Raw genomic sequence first — 18,929 nt, 5'->3', positions numbered from 1 at the left:
GGGCTGGATTCGAACCCGCCACCTTAGGTGTATGTGGCTGGCGCCTTAGCCACTTGAGCCATAGGCGCTGAGCCTTAGATAGTTGTCTTAACATACTGGATTTTTCCTGATATTTTGTTTGCTATATTTTTTTAGACAACTCTGTTTGGCACAGAATGGAGGTGTAGGACTATGGGTGTGATCCTTTACAAAAGTACAAACCCAGTCTATACGATTATACTAACATAGGGGGTTATTTGTATTGTAGACATATGGCAACCCACAGTGGAGTTTGTGTCAAACTCCACTCAAAGAAGAGAACATCAGTCTTTCTTAAGAGTGTGAATGGAGGTTAGGCCATTTGCTAAGAAAGAAAGAACTGGATCATATCCGTAATCTATATAATCTATCATTTTCCTTGTATCATGAAATCAAGGGATAATTTATGTCAATGTTAAAGGATAGGTTAATTCTCTAAACACCATTTCTAAAGATGTTTTATCTTTAAGGGATATTCCTAACTTCTGTGACATAGGAACTTAATGATAAATCAGTTTCAGCCTCCATATTCACTCACTCCCAATCAAATAGTTCTCATCTTTCACTTGTAGAGAAATTTCTATGCACTGAAAAAATGTATTTTTCTCAAAATGTCCTTTGTTTCTGTCACCTATATAGTGGTTTCAATAGATGGCCTCAATTCAGCAATCCACCAATGTGGAATAGTTTTATTTTAGCAACTGCTATGGGTTTCACTAAGGACTCACCCTTTAAGAGTTAGTAATTGGGAGGGAAGATACAGAATTAAAGTTGCCAGTGAAGAGTGCCTCACTCCTTTCAATATGTTCAGTTTACCAGGTGTCCTCAAACTGCGGCCCACAGGCCACATGCAGCCCACCAAGGACATTTATCGGGCCGCCGGGTGTTTTTGCTGCCGCTGCCTGTCCTGCTTAGCAGCGGACTCATCCTGGGCCCGCAGTCCAGCCCTCCAATGGTCTGAGGGACAGTGAACTGGCCCCCTGTTTAAAAAGTTTGAGTACCCCTGGTTTAGACTAATCCATTTACAAACCTGAATTTCATTTCAAATAAATATTTAATCAAATTCAAATATTATTATCCTCTATACTCGTCTTCCCTAGAGCTGCAGAAAGGCCAATAGTTAAAGTCTTGGTAGGCCAAGGTGGCCTGTGTATCTTTCCTTTTCTTGGAGGATTCATGGGATGTAGATGCATCTATTACAGAGAAAGAAACCAAATATAGAAATCCCAAGAGTAGGCAATCCATTTCCTGTCAATCTTTGCTAAATCTTCACCTGAAACATAATCTAGGTTTTCCTAAATGTACATTCATAGGGAAAATGGGAAATTGTAGCTAAATTTTTTTTTATAAAATATTCATTCCAAAAATTTTATAAAATATTTCTCTACATGGTGATATATAAATGTGAAAAATACAAAATATTAGTTTGTTAATTTTTCCTATTTAAGGTAAGCTTTGGGACATTGCAGTTATATTGTATTAGATATTATGAGTAGTTTTTATCTGGAAATAAAAATATAGAGCAGGAAGTGCTTAGATTATGTGTAAACACTAAGTCATTTTATACTATAAGGCACTGAGCATCTGCAGGTTTTGGTTATCAGTCCTCTTGCCACTGAAGGACAGCTGGATATGTGGAACTGATAGCCAGGCGGAGCTGTTGGTGACTGCTCCCTCTGGGAACTGTGCATTGTGGATTTCTCCCTCCTGATTTTCCTTGGATTGTCGTGCAGCTTTCAGGCTTTCAGTCTTTCTGCTCTCACTCTATGTCATAGAGCCCTCCCTGTGATATTCTCTGCCCCTCTGGGTACCAGGAATCCCTGTGTGGGGGTTATCAGTGCTTTCTATTTCCTTGCTCTGATTTTCCCATAATCTCAGCTGTTTTCAAGTCCTCCTTTATGTCCTCCTAAAGCATTAAGTCATTTAAGTATTGTGTTAGAAATAAGACAAAATAAAATGCACATCTGTAAATCACTGGTGTAAACTGCTCCATGTTTTTAAGTTGCAATCACAATTCATAGGGCTCCTGCCTTTTGTAGAAGAATGAACAGATAGAGCTCTTCTGTATTCTGCTGCTCTCTAGGGGAGGAGGGACCAACCATCAGTACATTACTTGGACACTCTCTGTCCTTTCTTTAATAATAAGGACCATATTGTTTTGCTCTGTATTCAAGACAGAGAAGGATACTGCATACTGGTCTACTGGAATATTACCACTTATTGACCCCTCTGCTAGCATTATATGAGGGGGCTGCTTTCTAGCATTGTAAGCTAAGAAGGACAAGCGCGTTGAGCTTTGTTACTGTGCTAAAGTTTTTCTACATTATTTGACATCCCTATGTTATCTTTCATACTGTGTCAACTACAGCAATAAGACTTGCATGTGAAATAGTTTTTAGAAAAGAAACGTTAGGTTTGTAATGAGAGTAAGTATAATGTTGCTCTGTGTGTGTGTGTACATTTTACTGGCGGTCTCATATTCAATTTGTCAGACATTGGTGGAAACATGTAAATCTTTTTTTTCTGAATAATATAGTTTTTTGTTGCTGCAGTTGTTCAAAAAATTTTACTTACTACTTGATCATTTGTATTTGTGACATTCATTGTGTGGTTATGCGTTGTCACAGATTTTATTTCTGCACTAGGAAAAATAATACATCTTGTTCTGGCATTTTTTCCATTTGTAAAAATAGGAAAATAGGATCAGAATCTAATATTTTATGGATCATGAATTTAAAAGGAATTATTTGAATAGTTTTCTCTGTAGTCCCCACAGAAAATATACATTCTAGGAGGATAATATCCATAAGAATGAGGAATGGGAGACTACGAAACCCACAAAAATATGTAGAAATTATTTAATATGGAGGCAAACAAGATAAATGAGAAGAATACTGTCGGGGGAGGTTACCAAGAATATCAAATGTGCTGATGAAGAAAGAAGAATGAAGATTAAAGGAAGCAATTGGATTTGGTGGTTATAAATGATATTTGATGGAGTCATTTTAATGAAAAGCGTGGAATGAAACCACATAACAGACATTTAATAACAGAATGCATGTTATATAAATAGAGAGAAAAAAATGAAAGCCATTCCCTTAGAAATCTCAACAGTGGATACAAAAATAGAAATGAAAAATAAAAATAGGCCAAAGGAAGCAGAATCAAGTGAGAGAGTTTTCCAAAGTGATAGGTCACTGCCTGGTTAAAGACTTCTGGAGATTCAGGATGGTGGCTATGGATGAAGGACCTGCTCTTGATCCCCCTAAAAGGTTCCAGAAAAGGAAACAATGATAAGCCTCTGGGAATGAGCCAGAAAGCCAACAAGAAAGAAAGAGCAGAGGGCCAGGCATCCTATATGATCCGGAGACTGAACATTATTTGACAGAGGAAAGAGTAGCATCCAGGCTTGTAGAAAAAGCACAAAACAAAAAACAACCCCCAAACCCCAAAGTCCATCATGCCTGGCTGAGATACCTTTAATACCTGAAAAATTCTGTCACAATGTCACAGATAATTCATTAAGATTGATAAAAGGATTTGAAAGCATCAAAGTGTAGTTTGGGGTTGGCCTTCAGACCCCTCCTGGTCCAGCACTGTCTCCCACATCTCCCAATGTCCTCTGCTGGCTTCAGAGGAGAAAGCCTCAAAAAAAGATTCCTTCACATCCATTTAACTTCGAAAATCAGGTCAATCGTGGTTTTCCCTGACAGCCTATTAAATTATTTTAGGGTCACTGTTAGGATATAATTCTTAAATACAATGTGTAAAGGCAGTCTGTGCGTGCACATCAAGAACGCTGATGTTTAGTGGTACCAAATGTTTAGTTACTAGGCTGCGATTACAGAATACACTAATGTATTCTGTGTCCTTTGGATTCACATTTTCAGTTAGCGCTTCCCAGTTTTAGCATTTTTATTTATCTTAAGTCTCATCTAAAAATAGAGGGACGGAGCAAAGCTGCTCCAAGTCAAGATAAATTGTGAAAACTATAATATTGAAATTAAAAATAATGTGAAATTGATGGAAAGTAAAGGGCTGCACTGGGATAAGTCAGCCTGCAACTGAGATGATATCCCTGCAACTGAGATGATAGCCCTCCCTGTAGCAGGTGATGAAGAAGAGCTTAAGTGTGGGTACAATATTTTGCCTTTTTAAAATATTGCCAAACAACTATTGAAAATGTCCCAAGTTTTTCAAACATAGGACAGAGGTCTCTAGTAAGTCAAGATGAGTCTTATAACAAAGAATAAAGCCACCCAGGTGTCATACAGAATTGCATCCCATGTATGATAAACAGATTGATTTGCTGAGAAAGAAAACACTAGCTACAGCAGTGAGAACTCCCCTGGGGCCCTGGAAGAAATCAGTGCTAGGTCTTGGCAAAGTTCTTTGGCACATTGCCCTGTGGGACACACCATGCTGTTCAGTGCCACAGTGTGGAGAAGCAGTGACTGTCACATGTTAGCAGGTATCCTTTACTACAAAAGGATCCAATCACTGAGAAACAGAATATACACTGGTCGATAGACAGCACACAGATCTGAGAAAAGCTGCACATGTGCTCTGTTTAACAATAAAAATTAAACCTACTTAAAAGGATATTTCCTTTAGCTGGTGACTATGCTACAAGATCAGCCACAGACCAGGAGATGTATGATGAAGTCAATACTGAGAGCAGAGGTCTGTGTGCCTTGCAGAAGGGCGATGCTCCAGAGACGGCCTGGGGTGCGTCCAAAGCCAGTCTACTCCCTGGGGATTTGCCCAGTGTTGGAATCCATGCGAGCTGATGCCCACAGCATTGCCTCTTGCTGCCTGCAGGTTAAATGTGCTGCTTTCCCTTACTCAGGACCTGGTCTGGTGGGTCTTTCTTGTCCCTGCTTTTCAGATTTGTCTATTTTTAGAAACTACCAGCACCTAACCTGAACTTGTTTTCCCAACCTTGAACAGGCTCTGGAAATGACCTGAATTTATAAAATGAGGAAATGAGGTGAGGCCAGTATACCAAGAGACATGAGCAAACACATGCACACACACACACACACACACACACAGAGGCGTGCACACACACATAGTTACACACACTTACCTGCGGGTGACAAGAAGCACTGTTAAACTTTGCCCCCTCGTCACCTTACTGTCTTTCTCAAATATTATCCTTTTCATTGTCTATGGCCTTGAGGGAGGAGGTCAGGCTACGCCTGCAACCAGGATCAGGTAGAGAAGGGCAACTGAATTAGAATATGCTAGCCGAGGCTAGACTGTGGAAAAATAAAAAAATGATGCCAAATTCTTAGTGGCTGTGTCCATAGGCTCCAGTCAAAACAAGAAGAATTCTAGGAATTTACAAATTAAGCAGAGATTGTAGAAACTACCCGGAGTTTAGCAATAGCAAGAAGTTGCCACTAATTCAGGTGCTCAGGGACATATGTCAGAGATAGTGTCATCAGAGTACAAAAGCCAGGGCCACCCATGTGTAATTAGATTCTTGGTACAGACTATTCATCAGAAGCTGGGACCATGGATGGAGGGATAACCCAGCAGGAGCTGGAGCCCTGAGGACACGCCACTTTCCAGAGACCTGTAAGAAATGGAAAGCTGGGGAAAGAGTATGCCGACTTCTGGCTCCCTCCTTCCCTCAAGCTTCCCCTGCTTCCTCATCAGCTAAAGGTAATTGTAAGTCAGAGGATGGCAGGTAGCCTGGGAAATGAGGTTTCCTGTGATAAACAGCAGAACAGGGAAAGGAGCACACAGAGACCAGAGCGCATCAGTGGGTGATCAGAACAATCTACCCCTCTGCTGCTCAGTGCCTCACCTCTCCTGTTACCCACACAAGAGTCATTTTAGACAAGTCTGTGTCTGGAGATGGGATCAACATTTTGTGCTTTCACGAGCCCTCCAGGTACTTCTACTGCACGGTTAGATTTGGGAACCACTGGCTTACACTTGTAAGATGTTACAGAGTTAGGCATCGAATTATAAACTTATGTTTCTGCATTTCTTTTATACTCTAGACAGGAATATAAAAGAAGGTGGAACTGCCCAAACTATTAACACTGTTTATCTTTTAGTTGTTTGATAAACATTTATAAGTGACTGACCTGAGTTAATTGAGTGTGTAAACCAACTCAGCTGTAATGATGATTCTGTTCAATGTGAGATTATCTCGGTTTATTATGGTAAGCTAAGTAAGCGCATCTGCATTTCCTAAATGCAAAGCATAATCTGCTGATTACAGAATTTCTTGGTATTTTAAACAAACTTGAAGATATAAGGATTTGAAGATATAAAAAGATATAAGGATTTTCTTAACACATGAATATCTTTCCAACAGGAACTATAAATGGACCATGACATAATTTACTACTAATAATTTTTGTTTTATAGACATCTTAGCTTTCATGCTCTATAGACATCCACATATCCAAGTGAAAAATCCAGTCAGTCATCCAAATATTTTGCTTATTTTAGTTCAACATATGTATGTTGAGGAACATTCAGTTGGCTCAGGAATTGTTCACGTATTTTCCATATGTTTGTCATTGCCTAGACATGTAAGAAATAGTGAAAGAGATTGGCAATATAGGGGAATATTATACTATGTTACACAGCAAGACAAGCTTAAGGTTGAAAATGTCCCAGGCAGAGCAGATAAAAGTAGAATTTGGAGATAACTCACTGTCTTCAATTTCTCTCTACCCATTTCTCTCCTAAGTCCATTCCAGCTGAGTCTTTTGTCCATATAACTTCTTGGGGGTATTTTGTTTAGATTGTACATTGTTGAACCCAAAGCTCAGTTTTGGGGCCTCATCTTATTTGATGAGTAATAGGTTCAGCATGGCTACTTATTACCTCTTTGGTCACTTAGCTTCCAAGTCACCATAGTTGTATGAAATTTCTCCTACTGTCTGGCTGCTGCTTTTCAATCTCCATCACTGATTCCTCAATATCCTTCTTACCTCTAATATTAGAGTGAATAACATTCAGTGCATGGTTAACTACTCTGCTCCCTTATCAGACACAGCCTCATCACTTTGAGTACCCTCCATCGACTACCAACCTTCATCCCTACACCTGCAGCCTGTCTCTCACCCCTGAGCTCTTACATCCTGCTTAATACTTCAATCACTGCTCCTGATATGCTCTTGAAAAGTTCCTGCAGTCTTTTCCACCTAAGTGAATATCAATTCCAGTCTTTTAGTTACTTTGGAAAAAAGAACAGAATCACCCTCAACTCTTCTCTTTCTTGCATCCCTTTTCCAGTCCATCTGACTGGCTCTGCTTCCAAAATATATGCCACCTGTTCTCACCCCTGCATCTCTGCCTCCCTGTGCAAACCCTTCTTACCTCTGGCAGCAGCCTCACTCTAGCGTCTTTATAACTGTGTCTATTCTGACGGCAGCTAAAGTGACCATTTTAAAATGAAAGTCTAATCATGTATCTTTTCATACTCTTCCAATAGTGCCCCAATGTTTTGTTTTTCAGAATAAAAATGTGTAAGTTCTTATTCTGGCCTCTAAGGTGCTGTACATTCCCCTGTTGAATGAGATAAATTAGATAGTTGGATGTTTTAAAGAATCAGAGAGTAATAGAAAGCTATTGTATCTTGGAGCGGGTCTAACTTAGACTATGACAGGGAAAACTATTTCTGTTAATAATTATTGAGTGATAAAAAGGGTTATATAATCCTAATTATCTAGAAATTCGCATAATCACATTGAACATTCTCTTAAGGTTGTGGCATGGTTAGCAAACTTTTTTTTTTAAAGGCCAGGAAGTAAATAATTCAACCTTTGATTTGGGCCCTGTGATCTCTGTCATAGCCTCTCAACTTTGCTACTATAGTGCAGAATACACCATAGTCAGTTTGTAAATCAATGGACATGGTTGAATTCTAATAGAACTGTATTTGTAAAAACATGGAACTTGCTGAATTTAGGTTGTAGGCCATAGTTTGCCCACCCAAATCATAGTGTTTAAAAATATTTAATTTTGTTTAAAATAGCATTCTTTTTCATTATGGGGTCACAAAAATTTACATGAAATGCAGTTAGCATTTAGCTACATAAGTGTTCCTCAGAAAGAAATATTGACCTAATCCAATCCTCTCTTTTGTTACGAGAGACTTGGGTCCAGGATAGATTTTAAGTTCACTCACCATGTGAGTAGAATAGGGGCTAAATTCCATGTTCTCTGGCTCTCAGTAGAGTGTTCTTTTTTACTTTTGTGTTGCTGTTCCATCTTCTCTCTCTAAGGGCCTCTAAGGGCTCTGAGGTGCAGATTGTAGATTTTTATATATTAGAACATTTCCAAAATCTTGCTTTTATTTTCTGTATACAGAGAATACAGAGGATGCCACAAAAGATATACACATTTTAAGAAAGGAAAAAAAAACTATATTAAAATTGTAATAATATATATTGATAACAAAAGATGAATGAATGCAAGCCATTTTAAGCACCACTTGTAATTGCAGAAATCAAATGTGACTTGAGTGTTATAAATTTAGTAGTTTTTTCCTTTCTTAAAATGTATATATATATTTGACACCTTCTGTGTGTGTATGAATCTATATGTATATAATTTTTTACATGCTTGTAATTTCAAATTTATTTTTCACTCATTACCAAAAAAAAACTCTGATGTCCTAAACTTTTAACGTTTTTAATGTTCTCTTAGAATTGAAAAGTTTAGTTGGGTGCGGGTGCAGTGGCTCATGCTTATAATCCCAGCACTTGGGAAGCAGGTGGATTGCCTGAGCTCAGAGGTTCAAGACCAGCCTGAGCCAGAGCAAGACCTCATCTCTAAAAATAGCTGGGCATTGTGGTGGGTGCCTATAGTGCTACTTGGGAGGCTGAGGCAAGAGAATCACTTAAGCCCAGGAGATTGAGGCTGCTGTGAGCTATGACACCATTGCAGTCTACCAAGGGTGACAAACTGAGACTCTGTCTCAAAGGGAAAAAAAAAAAAAAAAAAAAGAAGGGAAAAGATTAAGAAAAAACACTTTTGAAGCCATCTTTTGAAACACTTTGGTTTCCTTTTGAAAGGAAAGTAAGACAGAACAATACTTAATTTTAGTTTTCTCAGTGAATGTAAAGCCACAGATACAGACTTTAATGTGTACTAAATAGTCAACTTGATCAAAGCATGGAAGACATCCAACCTATGAGCAATAAAGAGACAGACAGATATACATGCAACTGTCCACCTATCTGGCCAAATAGGCCTTGATTTTTGCATCCTGTGATATTTGGTAGTCTTCACAAATTAGATACATGAAATCTTTTAGTTAAATCCTATTCTGTCGTAATATATGTAGGTACAACCTTGAATTTCTTGCCCTTCAATCTACTTTACATTTTTTTCATTTTTGCCCTTTCACTGGAGGCTCTTACCCTTTTTAAGGTCCAAGTCTTATATTCCAGATTTCACCACTCATTGAACATTGGCTGCCTGCCTCCCCGTGTAGTAGTCTAGTTAGTCAGCACTTAGTGGCATGAGACAAAAGACGAAATTTCAGTGGAAAGCTCACTTAGGTGAGTCACTTAATGTTTTGAATGCCTACATTTTATTGTCAGTCAAATGAGAATAATTAATATGTACATACCTTGTATTTCAAAGTACATTTTACTACTATCTCTCCAGGGAAAGGAAGTTAATATTTCCACTGTCAATTTCTGTGACAAAAAGATGTCACGCTGCACTTAGGAATGTTAGAAAGATGGTTAAGATAATGATTGCAGTATACTTTGAGTTTCTCAAACAAGTCAACTTATCAATCCAGTTAAATTGTAAAGCTCTTCGTACAGTTTAAACCAACCTACATCTCTTCTCTGTTCAATATCTATTCAATAGTCTCTTCCTTTCTCTATCTTGTCTGTTATCTTCAAAGCTATATTGACTTCTCTGAATCTATTTGAAATCATTGACTCTCTGATAAGCTTTTAAAATAGCATATTTTTTTTCTTCCTGCAATAACCCTATCGATGAGTTCCTAAAATCATCACTGCTGAAATAGGCTCCATGATCCCACAGTGCAAAGTAAGGTGGGTGCTAAAAATTGGAAGATTTGTGATCCTTTTGGAAATAAACTTCTGAATGTGACCTGAGTTGATTCCAGGGTCCCTTATAATTCAGCCTCACCATAGTGTCATGTCCAATAAACAGACTAGCAATTGAAGGTGGCTACAAATTAGTTCCAACCTTCAATTAAGCATCAAAGAAAAGACAACTCACAACTTACTATTTCTCTTTTTAAATCCATTTTTTCCAACTGTCTGATTCCTTCAGCTTGTAGCATACCATTCTTTATTTAGCATTCTACTCTTTCCAAAACCACAACTTCAAGGCTTTTGCCTTCAGTTCCCTTTCTTCCATCTTTATTTTTTCCTTCTTCCAATTCTGCATCACAAAACTTCAGTTACGGTGAAACTCTCCTTGAAATCCAGGTGAAGAGAAGAAATTGAAGACTCAAAGACAAAATAATCTTTATCAGGTGAGTCAGACAGAGCAGTCTGAAAATATCAATAAATTGTAAATATACATATATCTCAAAGACCACTTCAAGTCAAACAAGGAGCCATATAAGTAGGATAAAACTTAAGCTTTATATTCTTATTGCTTCTTTCCTTTTTATTTTGGAGCCTTCCAAAGCAGCAGAATTTTCATAATCTTCATCTTCTATTTGACTTCATCTTTGCCTTTCCTAATACTTCAGAAGTTACTTATTTTATTCTACATAGTAAGAAACATCTAAGACTTCATTTTTCACTTGGTTCCAGGAGCCTGAAGAAGTAAGCTAGACACTGTGACAGTTGGAGAAAGACCCACTCTTCTCAACCATCTCCTTTTTTCTTTGACTGTCATTCTTGTAGTTTTGATGTCAATTTCTTGAACATTATCAGAAAGAAGAGGGGTATGGAAGAAGTGAGCTCTTCTTTTCTGAAGAAGGTCTTGTTGAATATCTGTCTTTCTAGGCTGGGCTGCCATTCAAACTTGGTGTATTTCACTGGGGTCTGGCTCATGGATAGGCAAGGAAGTCAGGAACAGAAATCACCTCAAAAGTTACTTTCCTTCTCTACCTACACATTGAGAAATCCATGCTAACTCTGGTTTTCAGACTTTTATGTGGAGTGTTCTCTCAAGGGGCATTTTCTTACTGGTGCTATTGTTTGGGTAAAATGCAGGGACCTGGAAGGTGGCCTGGGTAAAAGGAAAGAAGTCATTCATATCCCTTCAGCACTGAGACCCAGGCTACTTGAGCACGGGCAAAAGTAGCCACCCACACAGTGCAGCCTGGCTCATGAGAAGACCGCCTGAGTGAAACTTCTTGTAGTCAAGTTTTCTTTCCAACTCAGCTGTATTTTCTGTTCATTAAGTTATCTTGGGTGTCTTGGGGAGACCAGAATTTCAATGTTAAAGAGCTATTTCACTACAAATCGTCTTTCAACCTTTGACATTGACTTTAAACAGTTTGGAAATGGTAAAATCAAATTATGATTGCTTTCTTTAAAAAAATTTAAAAAAAGAAAAATTAAATATATTATGATTCTATTCCTTTCCCTACACACCACATCCCATAGCCCATTAATATCAGTTGAGGAAACTTCAAAAGAGTTTAAATTCATTGCTTTGAATGTATTTTAACAATTGCTTTTAAAGTTTGTTTGTTTTTTCCTTTTGCTTTGGATGATGTGACCTTGAAATTTATTTAAGAGGAAATGTTGAAAGTGTGTGGGTCAGAAATATTCACCTCTGACCAGGTTAGAATTTTGATGTTTGACATTTTGTATTGCCTCCTTCATAAATTGGAAATTGGAAATACAATTTAAATACAGCTGGTTCCAGTGTAGCTTTGTCTTTTCATATTTTTCAGGATTATATAGCATCTAAAAGAACATAATTTCCAATTTTAAGCTATCTCATGGCTTTTACCTAATTGCTTTCCTTGATTGCTAGTAAGCTTAATTATAATTATTTTAGAATTAAAGCATTTGTTCTTCATGTGTTAATTTGTAAAAGTACAGGACATTCTAATTTGTTAACCGTAGTTGTTCTCTTTATTTATTGCCAGATAATAAGCTATCCCAAATTTCCTGATATAAAATGAGAATCGTGGGGTGAATTCCCCCTTAAAGCTAGCTAAATGAAATGTGCTCTTTTAATTTCAGAAACTGAGTAAAAAGACTCATAAGTATTGTGCATTTTTGTCGAGGCCTAGCAACCTGGGAGAGTATGGCAGGGCCTGCAGGCAAGGCATAACAACCTTCTGCATGGAACTCAGACCATACAGTCAGTCAGCATGCTAGATGTGGCCCATCTGTGCAGGAGACATGGCTCAAAGGTTGATGGAGTGAAAACTCCATCATAAAAGCGAGTGGCTTCCAAAACCACAAGAAAACAGAGTCATTGAGCCTATTTCTCAGAAACTTAATTGAGTACATGGAAGAAAAAAAGTTTTACTCCCCTGTTTGTCTTGATCTTTAACTTTGACAATGGAAGTCAGATAAAATAGGGTTGTTTTAGGTCTTTAGAGAGGAATAGCCTGAAGTTAGTCTTAAGATGGTTATCTTACTTTCCCAGACTTTCTTTCTTTTCTATAGTTTAAGATAAGAATGGAGAATATTAAGATTATTGATCAATGAGGTGTATGTGATTAATTTAGTATAAAAGGTGATCGTGAATAAAGACATTTTGCTACTGCCACCCCGAGCGAGCTTGCACCCACAGCGAAGCTGTCCTTCTCTCCCTGCGAGAAATTACCACCCAACAATTGGCATAGTCAACAGAGAATTATTTAATTTCTGCTCACAAATTCTGTGGGTTAAGTATTCTAACAAAGAAAATAGGGATGGATGGCTTGTCTCTGCTCCATGACTTCTGTGACCACAGATGGAAAGAAGAGCTGGGATCACTTGACTAACTGAGAACTGGAGGCATCGGGAGACTTCTGTGGGCACATTCTGGCACCTGGTCTGGCTTGTCCCAGATGCTAGGCTCATGTGTGACTGTTGACTAAAGTACCTAAACAAGACTTTCCATGTGGCTTTGGCTTCTTCCAACATAGTAGCTGGATTTTTATAGGGAACGTCTCAAAAGGGAGAATATAAATAGCAAAGTTCCAAGAGAATAATCAGCAGGAGCTGCTCAATCAATTAAGACCCATTCTTTAGAAACTACATGACATCACTTGCACCATCTTCTATTAGTCAAGACAGTCACAAGCCCACCCTATGAGGGGATATAGATTCTGCCTTTCAATAGGAGCAGTGTCAAAGGATGTGAGACCATGTTTTAAAACCATTACTGTAGACATGATTGATTTACTATTCTCCCAAAATTACTCTTATTGTCCTTTCCTCAATCTAAATCAACAGTACATATTTGGAGTATGACTGGTCTATGTTAAAAATTTATATTGTAACCATTTATTAATATTTGGCATTACCTTACAATGCCTTCAGTTGCATGTGACAAAAGCCCTAACTCAAACTGACCAAAACAATAAAGAAAATGTATTGATTAAAATAACTGAAAATTCTAGCTGTGAGCTGGGCTTTAGGAGAGGATTGGTTCAGTGACTCAGCAGTATTTAAAAAAAAAGACACATATCTATATCCCTTATATACATACTTTATACTTAGTATACTACCTTCTCTTAGTATGCTTATTTTATCCTGCATGTCCTCTCATGACTAAAAAATGTCTATTATGAGCTTACACATATGAGCATAATATCTGTTATGCTCAACCAAAGGGCAAAAGAGCTTCCTTCCTCCTTTCATGAGCTTCACTGCATGAGAGCAGCAGAGTTCATGTGCATGTATTTAAGATAATTGCTGAGGTCAGAGTTGGGTTTTGATTGGCTTAGATCATTCTTGTTCCTGAACTTGTCATGATTTCAAGGGGTGTGGATTATACCAATTGAATTCAACTCTGATATGATAATCTCAGCTAAATTTGGTGCCTCCAACTCAGGGGAAAATGAGTGGCTTAGGTGCTGAGAAGGCAGCTGTGACTGCCTTTTCATCTTGGAACACTTCTAGAAGCAAAAGTCATTTGAAAGACTTTAAGAGAATGAAACTAGGGCCTTGGCATTTTTATTGGCAACACAGTTTAATCAGTCAAACGTGTGGTCCCATTGCTGTTCACTGGTCAGCACCCTGCCTCTAATTCAGATCAATGTTACATTCAGAACTCTTGTTGTTCAAGAAACCCCACATGATAACCTGAGGAGAAAACAGGTCCTAAAAAGTGGCTGTCATCTTGGCTCTTCTGTTCCACTGGGGAATGGTAGGGGAGCAGTCACTGGGGTTGTGAATGTCTATGATGGGTCCAAGTGCCTGTGTATGTGAGGAGAATGTTTCTTGCTTTGGATAAGTTCCAACTTTCTACTGAGAAAGTAGGCTTCCCATCTGAGGCTGTGAACTTTGTTTTTAAGCTCTGCTAATACCTTCCTCTGGTTTTCAGAGTTGACACAGAATTTAATAAGGTAGCCTCTTCTGCCAAGACTTTTATTAATTGTTTTCCACCACAAGTCAATGAAGCATGACAGGGTTATTGTACTCATTTTGCAGTTGAGGAAATAGGGACAGAGGGTTAAGCAACTCGCCCAAGACTACACATCAAAGCCGGGGAAGAATTGGCATTAAAAATCATTTTCCTGGAACTTTGGCTCAGTACTTCCTCAGAAAAGAATTATGAAAGTTTCAAACAAAGAGAAAAAACAAATAATGAATAATTGACACTTGGGAACCCATTGCTTACTTTCATAATTTTTTCAAGAAACAAATATTTATATATAACTTGAATGCTTCCTTTGTACCTTTCTAGGTTCCCACCCTACTCTCTCCTTCTATGAGAAAACCAATATCCTGAATGTGGTATTTTACATGCTCATATACATTTTTACTCTATCTATACCAATAAAAAAAATTGTACATCTTATATATTTAACTATTATGGCTCTTATAAGAATCCTTCTACAATTTGCATTTTTGTTCAACATAGTTTTTGTGACATATCCACATTGATACATAGCACTTGTTTATTCATTTTACATATTATAAAACATTGCATTGTGTGAATATATAACAATTTATTCATTATCTTTATGAACATTTCAATATTTTTGCTGTTTAATATTCTAAATAATAATGCAGTGAAATTTATTGTAACTTTTATCTTTGATTACTTTCTTGAACCACATTTGAAAAAAGAATACGCTTATGGAGATATGCGTAGAAATCAAATGTCCCTATGGACATTTGATGTTAAAGTAATGCTGGAGTGAGTAGCAAAAAACAAGACTAATTAGCTGTATTTACCTTTGAAGAGACATAGTCTAAGCCTAAAACCAATCCATGTTCTGCGTATACCATGATTTTCAGTTGACACATCAGGATCTGTCATTACATCTTGATACCTCAACTATTAATGAATCATGAATAAGTATTTTCCTTCCCTGAACCAAACCTGATTTTCTGTGGCCCACTGTATCAGTTTGCCAGGGATGTGCCCTGAATAAAGTAAGTTTTGTTATTCTGGAAATAAAAGTTTTAGGCCTAAAAATTTAAACACCAAAATGACTTCCTTCTAAGAATCCCACCATGAGAGGAGTGAAATGTCTAGGAGACATCTCGTCTGTCTGCTCTAAAGCACTATCTTACTGGGGTAGGAATGAGCAAAGGATGACCATTTGCTTTACTTACATGTAAGAGCCTTATAGTCTGTTTAAAATGGCTTATTAAACAATTTCTATGTCAACAATGAAACTAAATTATTTTTACAAATCATTATGCTTCATTCTGGAGTCCCAGAATTGTGAAGAAGTTGGTTGTTATGAATAACAGAGCTGTTTTTAGTACCATCAATTGTGAAGACACCAGCACAGATTTGGGAGAAATTGTTGGTACAGGAATTTGGGAAACTAGGATTTAGGCTTAAGTATTCCTCTGACTCTGAACCTTATGAAATAGTCATTTAGGCATCTTGGGCATGGGGTTACTATAAATCAGTGCTCTGTAATTATTTTCAGATTGATTCTAAGGACTGTTAAATAATTTGGTGTGTGGGGGCCAGCATTTTGTACAAAGTACAAAATAGAACAAAAAACATCTGGAGCATAGTGTAAAGGCTAAAAGATAATTTTTATAATTAATTATAATTTTTATGTTATTTTATAAAATTTTTATTACAGAGGTGCATGTATGTGTGTGACTTCTGCGGGATGTTGTCTACTCTTTTCTTTTTAAAATTAAGCTATATTTTATAGTGAACAATTGCATGTATTTAATGTATACAATATGATGAGTTAACATACATATATCCATATTATGAAAGAATCACTATGATCAAGCTAATTAACATATCCGGCCCTTCAGTTATCACTCTCTTTGTAATAAGAACACTTACGATCTACCCTCTTAGCAAATTTTCAATATGCGATAAAGTATTGTTAATTGTAGTAGCATTGTTGTACATCATCTCTCCAAAACTGTTCACCATGTGTTAAAGTAAACTTCTCCTTCTGTACTGGTTTCAAAAACGTGTGAAAGCCATTTGTGCAAGCTGTCATCAGGAATACATTCAGGGACCTTACAGATATAGTTAATTCCATATTTAACACTTGTGTTTTCTAAAATCAAGTCCATATCTCCCATAGACCTTCATGAATCCTGCCCCTGGGACTATATGCTCCCAGGATGTGAGCTGCACATTCCTTGTTTCAGCAACACTGCCTCCCCCTCATGTCTTTGCTATTTTCTTCTCAGCCTCAAAGGCTCTCAGAAGCCACAGCATTAACTTTGCTAGACAACCTTATACACTCCCCTATTCTAACACAATTCCTTCCTCCTTGAGTCCCACATGTCTTCAGTGGCTTATGTCATAGCCCATGGTATACTTTCTTTGTGCTTAATAATAGTGTAAATATCTATCTCACTCTATTAGACTGTGGAAATTTTGAAGTTGGGTCTTTTTATCATAAGAATTTAGGTTCTTTGTTTTTCTCATGCAGGTATTCTGGATCCCTTGCTCTTAAAGTAACTTTATCATTGAAAACTAATAGAGGCTAATTCTAAATGATTTAAAAAGATATTTGAAAAATTGTACCAAATCCTATATCCAAAAGATGACCACTCTTCATATCTAGGCCATTCCCTTGCTCTGCCTCTATACACTTACAGAGACAGGTCAACATATGCACAGGTGCGCACGCACACACACACAATGTTAGGTGAATAAATTCATTCATTAATCAGACCGATTTTTCCTTTCAACAATGTCAAGGACACTTTCTATGTCAGTGATATACCTGCACATAATTTTTAATGGCTGCCTATAATTCTAATTTATGGGTTATCCTGGGTTTGTTTGGTTGCCATTTATCAACATTAAAAGCAGTGATGGTGGATGTGACTTCTTATTCTTATATGCCATGACTATAAATTAAAAAGCATCATTATTGTCCTTACCTTCTTTGATTAGCCTCAGAATCCTGAGCTGCTTTTAAAATTTCCTTCACAGCATTCTGCATTCAGCCTCCTTTCCTTCATCTGTAAACCATGTCCTGTTAAAGTTCCTTGTAATAGAGAGCCTTTTACCCAGCAGTGTGATAGTTTTATCAAACTTTCTCTTTCTTGTTTGTACCATCTGTAGTTACAAAGTAACTTTGTAACTTTGGCTTTTGATAGCGTGCCCTTTCTGGAACTAAGATAGTGAAACTCTGTGTACATTTTAAATGAATATTTTGAATCTCTCCTTCCTAACACAGGGTGTCTATCTGAAATGTACCCAACCTTCTTCTGTTCTGTGGTCATAAAATCTAAAATGATGTATGTTTATTTTCCATGGAAGTTTCCACATTACCAACCACTGAATGTTACTTGATCACTAGTTCGCCGGGATATTTCTTCTCTTCTCTGGAACTACCATCAAGAACTACTTATTTTGTGAAAAAGAAACATTGGTGCAAATTTGGAAAGCATAAAGCTTCATTCCTACCAAAGCTCATTTGTTGTTGTGATCCGAATCAGGAATACGTCATCTGTTTCTTCAGGGTAACTGGGTAACCTAGACGTAGTCCATGGTGCCTCCTGCATTCTTTCCTGTTTTAGCCTCAGTCAGCTCTCTCCGGAATTCACGGTACAGTACTGCATTTACAGTACAGTGTATTCTCAGACTACATACCACTAACCCAATCACTCATTTAGAACACTCTTGTTTCTGTCACTATATCCTAATCTTTAATCCCATGTCGCCAAGTCTTAGAGACATGTATGCCAATGTGCATTGCCTCAGGTTTTGATATAAAATACATGCTAGTTATTAGCCATGCTTTATGACAGGAATTAGTATGCAGGTATTTGAGCAACCAGCATCACTGGCTGCTTCCTACCCATTCATCTCGTTGCGTCACGCTGTTCCCCTTCTTTCCACGTCATACCTGTGCCACCCTCCTTTACAGCAACGGTTCTCAACCAGGATAGATTTTTTTCCATCGAGGTCGCATTTGAAGAAATTTTTTTATTGTCGCAGTGGGAAGGATGCTAGTAACATGTAAATATTAGAGGTCAGAATTGCTGACCTCTATGCTGTGATGCATAGCATAGTTCTTCCCCTCACCCAAGAAAATGTTAAATGATTCGAAATGTTAGTAATGCTGAGGTTGAAGAAACTTGCTGTCTGAAAACTGACTTCAGAGTTTTTTTATTTGAACGTTCATATTTCTCCCCAAACTCCTAAGATGTTCAATGTAGTATATTCTCTTGCTTCAGACTAGCTACTTAGTGAAAACAAAAAGATGGGTGTATCTCATGACATTATATCTTAGGCTTTGGTCACGGTGAGAACGCAGCTGTCATCTTCCTCCAAAATGTTTCCCTAGCTGTTAAAATCATACTGTCTGACAT

General features: G+C 37.6%; 1 protein-coding gene across 1 annotated transcript in view; it reads left to right on the top strand.

Moving 5' to 3' along the window:
* INPP4B (inositol polyphosphate-4-phosphatase type II B) overlaps positions 1–18,929 on the top strand; it is a 394,326-nt gene that overhangs the window by 327,174 nt on the left and 48,223 nt on the right. The gene's annotated exons all lie outside the window — the stretch shown is intronic.

The sequence above is a fragment of the Otolemur garnettii genome, unplaced genomic scaffold (genome assembly GCF_000181295.1).
Source record: "Otolemur garnettii isolate 467f Iridium unplaced genomic scaffold, OtoGar3 scaffold00041, whole genome shotgun sequence".
Classification (NCBI taxonomy): domain Eukaryota; kingdom Metazoa; phylum Chordata; class Mammalia; order Primates; family Galagidae; genus Otolemur; species Otolemur garnettii.
This window is presented reverse-complemented; position numbering and strand designations above follow the sequence as displayed.